General features: G+C 35.6%; 1 non-coding gene across 1 annotated transcript; it reads left to right on the top strand.

Moving 5' to 3' along the window:
- Window positions 1-6,832: 6,832 nt before the first annotated feature.
- TRNAM-CAU (transfer RNA methionine (anticodon CAU)) lies at window positions 6,833-6,906 on the top strand. The gene has a single exon. It is a non-coding gene; the product is annotated as a tRNA-Met (tRNA).
- Window positions 6,907-17,764: the final 10,858 nt, after the last annotated feature.

Raw genomic sequence — 17,764 nt, 5'->3', positions numbered from 1 at the left:
TGTACTGTAGGTAGCTGACTGAACTGCTGTGAACCGATAAGTGATAGCGTATTTGTTGGGACATTTGTAATGCCCCACCACCCGGTTTGTTTCTCTTCTCTTATCTACATCGCTCACAATACAGATTCCAATGTTACGTCATTCATCGGTGACCTTGTTTCACGTCAGCAGCATATGGTAACGTCTGACTCACATTGAGGCGAGACGTTTTACCAAAAAAATGCATCTAGCTCCGGCATCGTTCGAAAACGGACCTATGTTCATATGAACTTTTTCACTCAAAATGGCCTAAGAAATCGTATCCTAAATTTTTTACCTTTCCTCGTGAATCACCCTGTATATGTTTAAACAGTCAAGTAGCGTATTTGAATCATCATCTCTAACTTTCAGTGTAGTAACCTGTTCCCCAATTTAGACTCTAACTTCATGGTTTGTTAATTGTTTTGTACAAGCTATTAAAATATTATAGTTCATATATAATATGACACATAAAAAAAACAAAAAACTAGAAAAGAAATACAAGTTAAGCTTCGTAAAACGATGAGTCTTTTTTTTTTTTATTCCACGGAACTGAAACCTGTGTTCTAAGAGAACAAGACAAGCGACATCTTCAAAAAGGAAGATTAGACTTCTCAGAAAAGTAGCCGGTTAGAGCTAAAAAATCACAATATATTCTTTCCATACTTCATATAATGGAGAAGAAAAATAAATGAGAGTCTCTGTACAAAATATAATGATATAGCCTAAATAACAACAAATAGAAGAACATTCATCAACTCATTAGCATATTAAAAGTATGAAAGATCAAAGTACAGGAAAACTGGCTTCAGGTGAAATAAATGTTCAACGACCCAGTAAGAGGTGAATACTAGAATACATGAAGAATAACAGTTTATATAAGACGCCTTAAGGCTGGTTCACAATAAACCGGAAACGAGAATCGGAACGAAAACGAAAACGGTAAAATTGTTAAAATGTGTACATTTGAATGTGAGCATTCACAATTAACGAAAAGCTTGCCGGAGCCCGAGATCGGGAACGGAGAGTTGGCCAAGTTTCAACTTTGGCGTTCACGTTTCCGATCACAGCCCACTAGATTCATTCTATTGCCACCTAAAAGCTATTTTGTCGTCGTATATTTTGTAGCAAGAAGACCGTGACATAACCTATGCATTATATTGTTCTGTGCTGTGCATCATGGAGCAAGTTTTATTTGATGAGATTCTAATATTGAAATCCTCACATTTACGATAAGCGGCGCGCCTCGTATAAAGATGAGAAAATGAAGGAGAATACGTGGCTTTCAATAGCTGCATCTTTGAACACCGATCGGAAGCGAATCATATTTTATTACTGTATTGGTTGTATTACATTACTACATATTCACGCTTCAATTCAATAACTACTGTTGTGTTCATTTTTGTTCTATTACAAATGTTTCTTCTCTAATTATTTTACGTTATGGTAGACTTAAAATAGGTTGTGATGATCAAGATGCATGGGCATATTTATAGTACCGTACCTAATGAAATGTTTCAGTTGAAATTTCGAAGTTGGTTAACCTGTGTTTATGTTGGCTGCCTTGTACTCATGAGAGAACGCCATTGGTCAATTATACAGAAATAACATCAGAATGCGTAATATCGACTTTACATATCGTTATTGACATACATATAGATATGCATAGTCGCCTACGTTCTCGGTTTATTGTGAATCAAAAATTTTCATATTCACGTCCTCTGCTTCTCGTTTTCATTCTGGTTCTCGTTCCAGGTTTATTGTGAACCAGCCTTTAGTATCTAAGTTCACAGTCCGCAAAAGTCCACATTTAAGAAAAGGACATAAAGCCTCTCTCTCCTTCCGAGAATCGAACCTGGGTTCCTTGAATTTATAATCGGACACGCTATCGCTTTAATCATAGTAGGACAACAGTGAATAATTAAGATTATTTTTATTTGTGCCTGTCGCCACAACACTGCTTAATCGAATGCATATGTATTCATCAAATACAGAGCGGTGTGCTAGACGTAATATTCAATGTTTTCTGTTTGTGTACATTCTAACAAAACCTAAGTTTTTTTTTATTATTTTGTTTGTTGCATGTGAATTATTGTACCATGCTACAGCAGAGGATACAAAAATAGGCTGGTGTGCTGTTTCTCCGCTTTATATTTATTGTTTACGAAGCCATTCCTCAAGAGACGAGCGTTGAAAATTACATCACTTCGTGTATTTCGAATTTCCGACAATATTGTACTTTCAAATTAGAAAATTTCAATCTGAATGGAGGGAGGAGGAAAAAAAAAGAAACCATCAGTGTTGTCTCTCACGGTGCTTTTATTTCATTCGCTCCTTTACAAATTACCTTTCAGTGTTTTATTTTTACGGCGCTTTCAACTACAGCACATATTCAGCAACAGTGGGCTAGTTACAGCTCAAGTGAGCTGAAGGATTCCCTTCGATGGTACAGGGTTCGATCTTAGCAGATTCTATGACACTTGTGCTTGATAAAGCAGTCATGGGCATGAGTGTAGTCGTAAATAAAAAACCCTCTGATCCGTTTGAGTACGGATAATATTAATGTATTATTATAAAGCTATTAAGAGAGTAGGAAAAATTTCTTGCTGGTTATATTATGATTAAAAGATGGGAGTTTCATATATACAGGGTGTTTCCGGGCTAATGTTACAAGCTTTCAGGGATGATGGGAAAGGGCACATGTATCAATTTGAGATAAGAAACCCTGGTCCGGAAATGACTGAGTCGAAAGTTACAAGCAACCTAGTTGTGTGGAAATGAAATAATTTTATTCCTCTGTACACCTTATTTATGTGTATTTATCTGTACATCTTACACATACTGTATTCATCTGACGTTTTTTACGTTGCATACTTACAATATTTAATTCAGTGTACTGTCTGAGGGGCGGGGACGGGAAACTATACTAAAGCAATGCAGATGGCGTAATGTGTAACGGACATGGTCGGTCCTGGCATGCACGTCTGTAGAGAGCAGTGTATGTGTACAAGTTGCAGTCCAGTCGATTAGTCCTAGTGAAATGGAGGTGTACACGAGAGCGGAATAAGCAGACCTGATTTTCGAATACGGATGAGCCAATGGGAACAGCAGACAAGTTCACAGATTGTATCGGGTACAAGTACCCACGTAGGAGACATTCGGCCCATACCATCTTTCCACGACTATTCCAAAGGTTAAGGGAAAGAGGACACGTGATGCGAAATTACAATTCCACAACTATTTTTGCTTATAACTTTCGACTCAGTTATTTCCGGACCATGGTTCCTTATCTCAAATTGATACATGTGCCCTTCCCCATCATCCCTGAAATTTTGTAACACTAGCCCGGAAACACCCTGTATGACAATCAACAATGCATAATCTGAAAGGACAAATGAAAATCATAGATGATTAAAATGGCTACTACAAATCAACAGCGGGCACAATGTGTTCTTTGGTATGCTAAATTTGAGAGTGGTAAAAGAGTTCAAAGGGAATTTCGACGTTTGTATGGTGTGCGTAAGATAGGCCTACCTAAATACGATTCCATAACGTTGTAGTATCGAACATTTGTAGAAACAGGTTCTGTGTTAAAAAACATGCAGGAGGTCGCAGGCGAAACCCAGTACGAGAAGCAGCTATCTCTTGGCTTGGTCCCCAAACTCCCCAGATCTAACCCCTCCTGACTTCTTCGTGTGGGGTTTTGTTAAAGACATTGTCTATTCACAGAAACCCAGGAACATTGATGATCTGAGAGTAAAAATTGCTCAAGCTTTTCAACAAATCACACAACGGACATGGACTGAATTGCGTCACCGTTATGAGTTGTGCAAGGTGCGCAATGAGGGTCATGTTGAGCTCTGAGGCCAGTGTTTTATGCACAAAGTTTCAAGAAATAAAGTTCAGTAGTAAATGCTTTACGGGTTTTTTTTTATTTTATCCATACCTAAACGGATCACCCGTGTAGTACCGGGGCGCTTCACGGAAAGTTTATTATTATTACAAAGATGGATGGTAATGTCAAGGAAATAAATTACGACGACGACGACAACGACGATGATGATGAGGATGATGATGATGATGATGATGGTGGTGGTGGTGATAAAATAGACTTCGTCGTTGTCACCTCATGAATTGAAGTATCGGTAGCTGAGATGGTGACATACAAGATCTTTTTCTAAACAACTTGGTGAGACATGTTCCATTACACATGTGTTTAATAAAATGTCAGGCACTGAACGTGTCTGTAGGATCGATAGAGTTTCATGCCAGAAACAAAATGTGGAATAATAGATTCCAATATACAAGTGTCACGACTCGCCCTGAGAGGTGAAATTTCATATCTGAAACTGAGTTCACGGCACGTAAAGAAAATTATTTATCCACATACATTTTGAAAATTCTGCGAAACGATACCTAAGGACTTTTACAGAGCACACGAGCCTACTGTTCTACGCACGTGATATTAAATGCAAAGCTTTAATTAAAGATACCGACGCGATTCTTTTGGGTTCATCATCGCAAATCGCAGATTCTACATATGCCTATTTTTTTTTAATTTAACTATTTAAGCAGAGCCATCTTTGAAAATACAAGAATAACGTAGCCTGTATTTTAATACACAGAGCTTTCATTTCAAAACTTCCCAGTCTAAATAACTAATTATTTCAATTGAATTCAATTTAAACAAAAAAAGACGTCAATTTAGATATTGAGGGGGAAGTTTGAAACCAGGTTTAATTGCATTTTAGATTTCACCTCTTAAGGCTGGTTCGCAATAAACCGGAAACGAGAATCGGAACGAAAACGAAAACTGTAAAATAGTTAAAATGTGTACATTTAAATGTGAGCATTCACAATTAACGAAAAGCTTGCCGGTGCCCAGGATCGGGAACGGAGAATTGGCCAAGTTTGAACTTTGGCGTTCACGTTTCCGATCACAGCCCACTAGATTCATTCTATTGCCATCTGAACGCTATTTTGTCGTCATATATTTTGTAGCAAGAAGACTGTGACATAACCTATGCATTATTTTGTTCTGTGCTGTGCATCATGGAGCAAGTTTTATTTGATGAGATTCTAATATTGAGTGTTGAGGAAAATCCTCACGTTTACGATAAGCGGCGCGTCTCGTATAAAGATGAGAAAATGAAGGAGAATACGTGGCTTTCAATAGCTGCATCTTTGAACACCGATCGTAAGTGAATCATATTTTATTACTGTATTGGTTGTATTACACACTACATATTCACGCTTCAATTCAATAACTACTGTTGTGTTCATTTTTGTTCTATTACAAATGTTTCTTCTCTAATTATTTTACGTTATGGTAGATTTAAAATAGGTTGTAATAATAAAGATGCATGGGTATATTTATAGTACCGTACCTAATGAAATGTTTCAGTTGAAATTTCGAAGTTGGTTAACCTGTGTTTATGTTGGCTGTCTTGTACTCGTGAGAGAACGCCGTTGATCAATTATACACAAATAACATCGGAAAGCGTAATATCGACTTTACATATCGATATGCATAGTCGTCTACGTACTCGGTTTATTGTGAATCAAAAATGTTCATATTCATGTCCTCTGCTTCTCGTTTCCATTTTCCTTCTCGTTCCCGGTTTATTGTAAACCAGCCTTTACCCCCAGCCACCCCCACTTTGAAATTTCCAATGAAATAAGTATATTTGTATACTTAAATATGAAAGAGCATTCAATTACTTATATACCTCATTCGTTTTCGCATCTTTTGTTTTTTATCGTCGCCTGGCAACCTGTATTTTTGTTATTATCAGTTGATTGTAGGATGAAAACACAGCTTATTTTGTGTAATTTCCTAAATTTAATCAATAAGGATTCTTTTTATGTTCTCTCATGAAGGGTATAAACCATTTTAAAATAATTTAATACACAAAAACAACTATTACATGAAATGCTCAATAAGTTTTTGTAGCTTTATTCCCTTCAGCTCTAATCAACAACGTGGGTTTCACACTTTACTCCAAAAATTCCATTAATTAATTAATTTGCAGGACGTTACTTATTTTATTATTGTACATATTTGTTTTCATACTGACGTCACAAGTTAAAATTTTATTGTCTAAATTTGAAGGTTTTTATTTTCCAGTATCCTTCATGTTGTTCCGTAATGTTCTCATCTATTAGTCCCTCTTATTCAGTACATGAGCCGTTCAGAGCAAAAGTGGTGCAAGTCAAAATTGGGTAATGAGGTTTAAAGTAAAAATTCTGTAAATATAGCGCAAAGTAGTAATTAATATGACCTTCTTGCCATCCACTGACTACTAATAGTTTAAATAAATTGAATATGAATTGCTGCTTTGCGCTGTATTTTACAGAATGTTTACTTTAACCCTCATTACCCATTTTGACTTACACTACTTCTGCTCTGAACGGCTCACATATTGATCAAACCAGGTCCACGCCTGTGGAGTAACGGTTAGCACGTCTAGCCGCGAAACCAGGTGGCCCGGGTTCGATTCCCGGTCGGGACAAGTTACCTGGTTGAGGTTTTTTCCGGGGTTTTCCCTCAACCCAATATGAGCAAATGCTGGGTAACTTTCGGTGTTGGACCTCGGACTCATTTCACCGGCATTATCACCTTCATCTCATTCAGACGCTAAATAACCAAAGCTGTTGATAAAGCGTCGTAAAATAACCTACAAAAAAATTGATCAAACCTTATCACTAGGGACCGGATTTGTAGGTTTTTACCTATTTTTTTTCCTTGCTTCTGAACTCCTAATTTCTTCAATACTGTTCCGAATCATGGTTGTAGGAGTTGTATTTATTTTTAGGTCTCATAGCTCAGTTGGTTAGAGCACTTGACTCATAATCAGGGAATCGCTGGTTCAAATCCAGCTGGGACCATTTTTTTTGTGACCGGGGAGGATTCGAACCCACAACTTACAATTTAGGAAACTGTTGCTCTGTCCTATTGAACTACCCAGTCTATTTCATTTTTTTGATGTCCTATGTGAATTCTGTTGAACCTAAAAAAAAAACTAAATTGAACCTTAGTACCTAAAAAAACCCCTAGATCATTGTTGATAAGTGTTATCCTGTAATTAGTGCGTTATATATCGATATTTTTAGAGAAATATCAATACATTTCGAGAGAGACAGAGAGAGAGGGAGGGAGAGAGAGAGAGAGAGAGGAAAGAACACTCTCGACGTGGAGGAGGCTGCCTCAATTCCTAAGGCAAAATCTGTACTTAGCAGTGAAAACATCTATGGCTCCCTTGTTTTCCTCAAGGCATATTTCAGTAACCTTCCAAAATATATTGAGTATTTGGAATCTTCGTTGCTACAACTGAAAGATGCAATTGGTGTCATTGGCTTGCTTCTATAGAAACAAGAACCAAGACCCGTGGGTGAAGCCGTCACATTAAAACTGAAGAAAGTATTGCAGAGGAATCCAGGGTTTGAAAAAATGAAAAATGTGTGCTCCATTCTCTAGGGGGGGGGGGAAGCTTTAATTGTCAGTTACCGTGGGTACCTGCTACAGTGACAGCGATGAAATTTGCACCTTTGATGCCATGTGCTGTCAAAAGAACCATTTCGTCCTTCAAATGTATTATTTTGAGAAACAATATAAAAAACTTCTCACTCGAGAATCTTTAAAAGTATTTGGTCATACATTGCAACCAGGAACAGTACTAGTATATAATGTTGTCGTCTTTGTTTCTTTGTTACTTGTGAAAATAATTCTTGATCAAGTTCGAGTCCACACCTGTGGAGTAACGGTCAGCGCGTCTGGCCGCGAAACCAGGTGGCCCGGGTTCGAATCCCGGCCGGGACAAGTTACCTGGTTGAGGTTTTTTCCAGGGTTTTCCCTCAACCCAATACGAGCAAATGCTGGGTAACTTTCGGTGTTGGACCCCGGACTCATTTCACCGGCATTATCACCTTCATATCATCCAGACGCTAAATAACCTAGATGTCGATGCAGCGTCGTAAAATAACCCAATTAAAAAAATCAAGTTCGAACAAATTTAATTCAAAAGTTGTGTGTGTACTGTACCTTTTATCTGTTGAAAATTGAAATTTATGGAGTTATATCAAGGCAAATTATATTGAGATAAAATGTTACTTGTTACAATGATTTATTCAAACTACTAATAATGTTAAGGGGAGAGGATGGTATTTTTTTAAACTTTTTTTCCTATTTGTTGTAAAATATTACTTTTTTGTATGTAGAGAGTTCATAGCTGTAGCAACTCAACCAAATATAAATATTTGAAAAAAAAAATGGGGGTCCAGATTTGAAAAAATATACCCGAGGCAGGATTTTACTGAAACCGATATATCTTAACAATTTTTAAAGATAGATTCAAACAGTTTTTTGCAATGTACTCGCAAAACCATGCTGTACAAACTGCCTGTAACAGAATTTTGATATTAGTTCCTACGTTTGTAAAATAAACAATTAAAATTTAATAACGCATTTTTTATTTCCTTTTTCGCAAACAAACGGACATATTTTAAAAATGAAATCAATTAACAAAATTATGTTACAGAGGAAAGTTTCCTAATAATCTAAAGAATGTGTGTTAAAAAATTTCATGCATGTATCTTTAATAGTTCAGAAATTATATGAATTTTTGTCTGGCAATGTAGCAAAAAAATGAAGTTACCGGAAACAACGATAAAGGGGGCGTGTGATTTAAGAATCCGTAGCACAGGATGTTCAAAAATGGCGTCTCAGCATCCGATAAGGGCACAAATACCCACAAAATGTTATGCAATGCATTCCACACATATCAATGAGTATTTTAAAGATTTTTTTTTAATTTAATTTACCGAAAACAACAATAAAAGGGGATGTGTGATTTAAAAATCACGGGAAGTTTAAAAATGGCATCTCAACATCCGCTAAGGACATAAATACCCATAAAATGTTATGCAATGCATTCCACATATATCACAGATTATTCTAAAGAATTTATTTTTGAAAATTTACTAATTTTTCACCAAAAAATATCGTCCTCTCCCCTTAAAGGGGAAGGAACAAAAATTTCGAAGCTTTTAAATGTTGATAAATAGTTTTGTTCTTGAAAAGATCAGTTTCGTTGTCCATGTTGTCTTAATAAATATATATTTATTTTTTAAGAATAACTTAAGGATACATTTTTAACGATCTGGCAGACTTTGCGATCCCTTTCATAGGATGGAAATAAAACCTATTTCACCTATTCCAAAAAGCTAAATTGGTATTTTTAAAAACCTAAAAAATCCGGTCCTTACTTATTACTTATGACGATAAGATTTTTTTCGTATATCTGTTGCAGGATTGCAATCCCTATTTTCAGTTGTTTGGGCAAAGAAACACATTCTCGCCGTGTTTACTCTGTGGGCTGCGTTTTCTCTAGATGCTGGCAGTGAAATTGGAATCAAAAGAATACGGGGGCTTGGAACACAATGTTGTGATTTTAAGCCTCCACAGATTTCACATCTTTTGATGCGAAGCATCAAAGGTGAAGCTCTCTAAAAAAATCGCCTGAGGGTTAAAACATCGACAAAAAAAGGATGGTAAAAATAAATAAGATGAAGGGAGGGTTGAGGGAGAAAAGTGAAAGAAAACAAAAGAATGAAACAAAGAAGCGGAGCTTCTATAGTATCCTGATCAATGGCAGAAAAGTTGCTGGTTCGATGATGGATCGCTGTTCCGAAGAATTATATTAAACTATAAATTCAACATCTGCAACAGAAAAGAAGAAGGCGCTGTGGGTGTAACAGATGAGCATCGTGAATTGCAAGTGAGGTTATGTCTAGGTCTTGTTTTTATGATTAACTGTATTACCAGTAGAATCAATTATATTTCCCAAAGTTGATGTATAGCTAAAATTCATTACCCGGCAAATACTTTTATTCTGTCTTTATATCGACATCATCTATACTAATAATAAATCTGTAGCTAAAATTTTTCTGGTAATTTTCGATTTTCCCAAAAATAATTGGTTTTAACATGTATAATTAACCATCCTGAAACCGAAAATCGCGTTTTTGAAATTTTTGTTTGTATGTCTGTCTGTCTGTCTGTCTGTCTGTCTGGATGTTTGTTACCTTTTCACGCGATAATGGCTGCGCCGATTTATATGAAAATTTGAATATAAATTAAGTTCGTTGTAACTTATATTTTAGGCCATATGGCATTCAAAATACTTTATATAAAGGGGGGGGGTTATAAGGGGCCTGAATTAAACACATCGAAATATTAACAATGATTTCCGATAAGTTTTATTCTTTACAAAATTTTGATAGGACTGATATTTAATGAGATAAATGAGTTTTAAAATTAAAATAACGCCATCTAAGACGGTGCAATGAATTAAGAACAAATTACTTCGTCTATAAGGGGCCTTGGACATCAACAATCGAAAGCTATTAAACATAGCCTACAGAGAATGTTTCTGTGTTTATATGAAGTAATATCAGAAGCTAAATTAATCGATTTGTATAATTAATCATTATTTCACCATTGGAAAGTGTAGTTTCTCTAGATGGACATAATGCTATAATGTTACTACAGTAATGTCTGAGTAAATCGAGGACAGGTAAGATTAAAATAGCTTCTTATGCACAGAAAATTTGATAGGCTATTTTGTACATTCGTTTTCTGTATTTCTTAAAATAATATTTATGTACACTCATTTTAATCTCAGAGAATTAACGAAGAACGAGAGTGTATTGATTTAGTATGCAGTAATAGTACGTTAGCTTAGTAATCCATTATTTTATAATTCAAATTTTAACTATGCTCAATTGAATCGTGTTAAAATACATAAAATATATATGCAATAAATGCAATGCAAAAAAAATTGGGTAATGAGCGAAGCAGATTATCTTGCGCTGTTGTAAAAGTTGTTCCCTGGATCAAACGTCCTATTTTAATTATGTAATGACTGTATATTTATTTCTAACAGGTGCAGCGGAGCGCACGGGTACGGCTAGTACGAAATACAGCCTAAAATAACTTTTAGTCATCTTTGATACCGAAAATATGAATTTCGTGCAACGATTTTCTCTGTGCTGCACTTCTAAATACATCTCCTCCTTAGCTACTGAACTGATTTTTAGTCATATTAAAGACTTTTGAAATGTATAAGAAATTAAATATACATTAACGTAAAAATAGCAAGCGCACCAAATAGGCATCTTAAAGTAAGATTCGATAACACAGTAACATAGAACGACATGATTTTAATTGGGTTATTTTACGACGCTGTATCAACATCTCAGGTTATTTAGCGTCTGAATGAAATGAAGGTGATAATGCCGGTGGAATGAGTCCGGGGTCCAGCACCGAAAGTTACCCAGCATTTACTCGTATTGGGTTGAGGGAAAACTGCGGAAAAGAACCTCAACCAGGTAACTTGCCTCGATCAGAATTCGAACCCGGGCACTTGTTTTCGCGGTCAGACGCGCTAACCGTTACTCCACAGGTGTGAACTAAGGACATGTTTAGTGGTGCCTTGAGCGAAAGGAAGGACATTTTCAGCAATTTCTATAAGGTTTGTAATGTCCCAAAGATACTCAACATTTCAGGTAGCCCTATAACAAATTGAGGTTTACATCATTCTTGTTGAAATTAAGGGGAGAGGATGGTATTTTTTAAAACTTTTTTCCTCTTTGGTGTAAAATATTAATTTTTTGTATGTAGAGAGCTCATAGCTGTAGCAACTCAACCAAAAATAAATATTTTGAAAAAAAAAAAATTATTTGGGGGCCCAGATTTGAAAAAATATATACCAAATGCAGGATTTTACTAAAACCGACATATCTAAACCATTTTTAAAGGTAGATTGATCCAGTTTTCTGTAATGTACTTGCAAAAGCATGCTCTACGAACTGTCAGTAACAGAAGTTTGATATTTGTCCCTACGTTTGTAAAATAAACAATTAAAATTAATAACACTTTTCTGATTTCCTTTCTTGAAAACAAACGGACACAGTTTTAAAATGAAATCAATTAAAAAAATTCTGTTACAGAGAAAAGTTTCCTAATAGTCTAAAGAATGTGTGCTTTAAGTTTCATGCATGTATCTTTAATAGTTCAGAAGTTATATCCATTTTTGTCTGGAAATGTAGCAAAAAAAATGAAATTACCGTAAACCGATAAAAGGGGGCGAGTGATTTAAAAATCCATAGCGCAGGAAGTTTAAAAATGGCGTCTCAACATCCGATAAGGGCACAAATACACACGAAATGTTATGCAATGCATTCCACACATATCAAAGTGTATTTTAAAGAATTTTTTTTTTAATCAGTTTACCGGAAACAACAATAAAAGTGGGCGAGTGATTTAAAAATCCATAACTCAGGAAGTTTAAAAATTGCGTCTCAACATCTGATAAGGGCACAAATACCCACAAAATATTATGCTATGCATTCAACACGTCACAGAGTATTTTAAAGGATTTTTTTTTTTCATTTACTCATTTTTCACCAAAAAAATACCATCCTCTCCCCTTAATAAAGAAAGAAATATGTTAGTTTTATATAAATCAATCTGTACCTAGTACTCAATTTCAACTTCTTCCTTTAGAAAATATGCTTTTATAGTGCATTTTACAAGTTTCTTTTTAAAAAATCTTCAATTGTTTGTAGTGAATAAGAACTGACTTCAGTTGGTTTAATTGTAATTTAAACGTAAATTAGTTCTAAAATATTTTCACTGCCATTTCTTCAATAAGGTAACTTATTAAAACGATAACTGTGCATTTTAATGTAATCTATATCGTCTGTAACTCTTACAAAGGCTGGCAGAAACGTTTTAATTAATCATACTGCAGATGCAATTCTTGGATGGTACTTGGAAACGGCGAGATCACAGTCTACCGGAACAAAAACTAGTACAGGCAGACAGAACAGTAAATTAGAAGAAGCCAGACATCTCAGTGGACGGACAAAAAAGAGACTATAAAATGTAATGTAAAAGAAACAAAATTAAGTATTGAAATATGAACATCATAAACATTAAAATCAGGAAATATATAGCAGAAGGTGCAGGTAGCTATAGTGATTATAATGGTTTTATTTGTTACAAGAGTAAAAATAAAATCAGTAAACAATAAATTGTCAAATTTACCTTTAGAAGAAATGCAGTATGTCAGAAACAAAATAGAGTATTACTTCTGACATCCACATTACAGAAAAGTTACTCCTAATTTGGTGAAAAATATTATATGACTTGGCTTTGACAGCCTAGTAAAAAAAATGTCACAATTGCCACAAGGGGATTTATACGCTTTCCGCAAATGGCAAATGTTTTAAAGATCTTTCATTATCAACAACGATTGCTCCTGTACGTCCATTTGTGAAAGATTTCCACGAACACCAAATATTCTCAAATAATGCGATTCTTTGGTCCATTGAGAAAACACTGCACAAAAAATCGTAGGATGCAACATTCGGTCTCTGTAGCAGAATGAACCCTACTTCTCTGCCAGTATTTGAACTCCTGTCACCAGATTTCGACACAAAAACTCTACCCCTTGAAAAAATGTAAACACACACACAAGATTGCAACCTCATTCAAGAAATTAAATTATAACACCGCATACAGAACAAATAATACTCTACAAGAACATCTCAACACACAAACAACACAAACAAACAAATACAACCACACAGGCGTATACAAACTCAAATGTAGCACCTGTAAAAACTTCTACATAGGACAGACAGGCAGATCATTTCAAACACGTTACAAAGAACACATCACAGCCATAACAAAATTATAAAACACTTCCACATATGCAGAACACATCACAAATGCTAACCACATCTACAGAGACATCAACACAAATATGGAAATTCTACATATTCAACCAAAAAGCCAGAAACTAAACACAATAGAACAGCGTTTCTCAAACTATGGTCCGCTGACCACCTGTGGTCCGCGTGATCTGTCCTTGTGGTCCTTCAAAAAAGAGAGAAGAAAAATAAAATTCAAACGAATTGCTTATCACACTATAGCTTAAAATGTCAGAGTTTGGAAATGACACATGGCAATCGAAGTTCACTTTTTCTCCCAGTACTGAAATTTTATGAAATTATTACCTTACCCGTCTATCGACTTCCCATTCTACTCTCAGCAACAAAAGATGGATTGAAAGCACTATACACGTGGTGTTTCTCGCCATATTTTCCCTGCACATCTGGCGCCGCGTCTGTAACCCAGCCAGGGACCACCCGAATTCATAACAGAGGACCAAAGTACCGAACCTTAATTCAGTTTTAAAAATATATGTATACTGATATCAAAATATGCTATGAAAATGATAAATTTGCTTTGGAAGGGAACAAGGGTAAGGTGGTCCGCGGAACTGTTCTGACTTTAAAAAGTGGTCCCCACTTCAGAAAAGATTGAGAAACGCTGCACTAGAACAATACGAAATATATAGACACACAAAAACACATCCAAATGAAATTCTCAACGCACAACTCAATTTCAGAATACACACATTCTTTGATTCCACATTACACTGCACAAACACACTCCCACAGGAAACACAAATAAAAGGCACCAAGACCAGCGCCAATCAGTTCTGAAGATGACCTATAACAGGCTGGAACTAGTTAACCAGGTACTGTAATATTTAACACGCGAAAGATATATAATACATATTCCGAAGTGATATAGTGTTAAAAATTGTGTAATCAAGATGTAAAATTTAAATTGTTTTATTTAACGACGCTCGCAACTGCTGAGGTTATATCTGCAGTTGACCTGGGCTGGGATCGAACCCGCAACCTCGGGCACAGAAGACCAGCAGCCCTTGAAGCATAGCGAAATATGAATATTTTAAATGTTAGGTTCCAACATTATTCGTCTCCCAACAGTTTCATTGTTAGACTACTTTATACTAACCCACAAACCTCAACACTACTCATGTGAGCATGTGACAGATTTTGCTCACCATATACCGACGCTATTGTGTTGGTAAGGGTCATCAAACACTTGAACTCTCCATAAATATTTAACTTGCGTTAATTGGTAACTAACGACATGGACATCTGTGTTTTGCCACTTGTGTTGCATTAGTCACCTACCATGTTGTATGCCGCTTTTCGTTGCCTAGCAACCGCGCCACTTTAATAAACAATATGATGGTCTCGTTCCTATTTTCACTAATTCTACATGTTTGTTTTCCTTTGTTGCAATTTTAAACGATTAAACAGTTGTCCTCTTGCATTTACAAGACATAAGATAAACATAGTGCTCAAGTAAATATGTACTTGAAGAGAAACCGGAATCTAGAAGTGTCTTCATCAACATTTACTGAGTTTATAATGAATTTTTCTGTAGGAGTGACCAACGTGAGGCATATATTATGAACCCGTTATCAGGTATCTTTGACGTGCAGGAAACCTACGACAAGAATCATTCAGCTTCACTTCTCTCCTGGACGAAACCGTGCTAAAAGTTTTCTCTAATACCCATTGCCCTAGGCCGCGCTTGAAATCGTGGATCTTGGATCAGACGGTCAGCATGGTATCACTAGAACACCGAAGATGACGTATCAATTATTTATTTTAGTATGTCATTTTACGACGCTTTATCAATATCTTAGGTTATTTAGCGTCTGAATGAAATGAAGTTGATAATGCCAGTGAAATGAGTCCGGGGTCCAGCACCGAAAGTTACCCAGCATTTCCTCATATCGGGTTGATGGAAAACCCCGAAAAAATTCCCCGACCGGGAATCGAACCCGGGCCATCTGGTTTCGCGGCCAGACTCGCTAACCGTTACTGCACAGGCGTGGACCGTATCAATTAAAAATGTATTAATAGTACATTATGCAACGAGCCTATAATGATAGTAATTAAGAAGCGAGTATGGATGTTTATGAAACGAGCGCAAGCGAGTTTCATAATTTTCATACGAGCTTCTTAAGTGCCATTATAGGCGAGTTTCATGCGACTTTTTATGCTCGACCATATTTCTAACTTGAAATTATTCATTTTATATGTATCTAACTGACCTTGAGCAATACCTCGTAAATTGTGAGATGTGCGCAGACGCGAAAGCATTGATTTTTTCCGAGGAACAGGTGTCCACATTGACCTTGATAGCCTATAAGAACCTACAGAGTAAACTAAATATTAACTTTGATATAACATTGAAATTAAATTAGACATTGAAAAACGAGATGACAAATTGAATTTATTTGGATATTATTTACAATTAACGCTAATTATTATAGTAACAGAACATAACCTTCTGCGATGGTATTGGATTTCCAGCCTCCGTGACTTTTCGCTAATTACCTTTCGATTGCATATCCGAGAATAATCGATACTTGCGGTTTTATAACGGTACAAAGCTGACTTGTCATTGGCAGAGGTTTTATAACAGTACAAAGCTGACTTGTCATTGGCTGAACACCTGTACTTTAATGAGTAGGTGTACTTTAATGACATGCATTAAAGGACTGCTACCAGGTGTATAATTACTACATTTCGGCATGGTCGAGCATAAAATTAAATTAAAAATCAATTAGAGATTGCTGTTTGGAGAGATAATTTAAAATTAAATTATTGTGATTTCTGTGTTTTCCCTTCTTCTTTTTCACTTTTTATTCTGTTATTTAATAAAACGTCTTAACATTATGTTGAATACCCCCTGAGCACGATAATGTGACTTACTCTTTCTGGGAGTTCTAGAGTGTTTTATATATATAAAAAAAGCAATAAGTGTATGTTTGATCTGGAAATAAAGTATTATTATTGTTATTATTATTAGACTATTATTATTATTATTATTATTATTATTATTATTATTATTATTATTATTATTATTAACGTAATGTAACAGAGGGAACTAAAGTAGTTTTTGTGAACTTTGCATGATGTAAGTAAATCGGTGGTAATAGTCAACGAAACTTTCAACTGCGAAAGTCATTCAGTGTCAAAATTAATCTTACAACAGAAATTAATCGATTAAATCCCACAACATTATATTTTAGTGATATAGCCTATATGACCTTTATATTCCAATTTAAATTTATTTCCACTTGAACTCCTAAGTTCTTAACTCAGTTACTATATTTTACACTGTTCTCATGCATTATTACATTAGAAACTCTTTCAATCGCTAGCGAATTTAACAAACGCTGTTGCCCCACTAGGACAGCCTACGTTTTGTCTGTGTTAAGTTTAAGTCCATGAGCTTTTGTCCTTGCTAACACTGCTGCCAAGTCGTCATTCAATTTGTCTGTCGCCTGCTTCAGGTCAGTTTTCGTTGTATACAGTATATACACGTGAGTAAGAAATACAGAGTAAGCCTGGAGACCTATAAGGGACAGTGTTTATTTTACATGCCGTAAATCTACGACCTAGCTTGCAGACTCTCCATCAATCCTAAACAGATGGAAAAACTATTTTGCGCAACTACTAAATGTACATAGGCCAAATAGAAATGATCGGGACGAAATTGAAATACAAACTGCTGAGCCATTTATACCCGAACCCACGCTTTCAGAAGTCGAAATTGCGATAGAAAATCTGAAAAAGTACAAGTCTCCAGGTATCGATCAAATACCAGCAGAATTAATACAAGAGGGTGGGAGTGCATTATATAGCGAAATTTATAAACTTGTACTTGCTATTTGGGAAAAGGAAATTGTACCAGAACAATGGAAGGAGTCCATAATTGTACCTATTTTTAAAAAGGGGGACAAAACCAACTGTGGTAACTTTCGAAAAATATCACTTTTGTTGA

This window comes from Periplaneta americana, chromosome 13 (assembly GCF_040183065.1).
Source record: "Periplaneta americana isolate PAMFEO1 chromosome 13, P.americana_PAMFEO1_priV1, whole genome shotgun sequence".
Lineage (NCBI taxonomy): Eukaryota > Metazoa > Arthropoda > Insecta > Blattodea > Blattidae > Periplaneta > Periplaneta americana.
The sequence above is the reverse complement of the archived record's forward strand: the minus strand, read 5'-3'. Positions and strand labels throughout refer to the sequence as shown.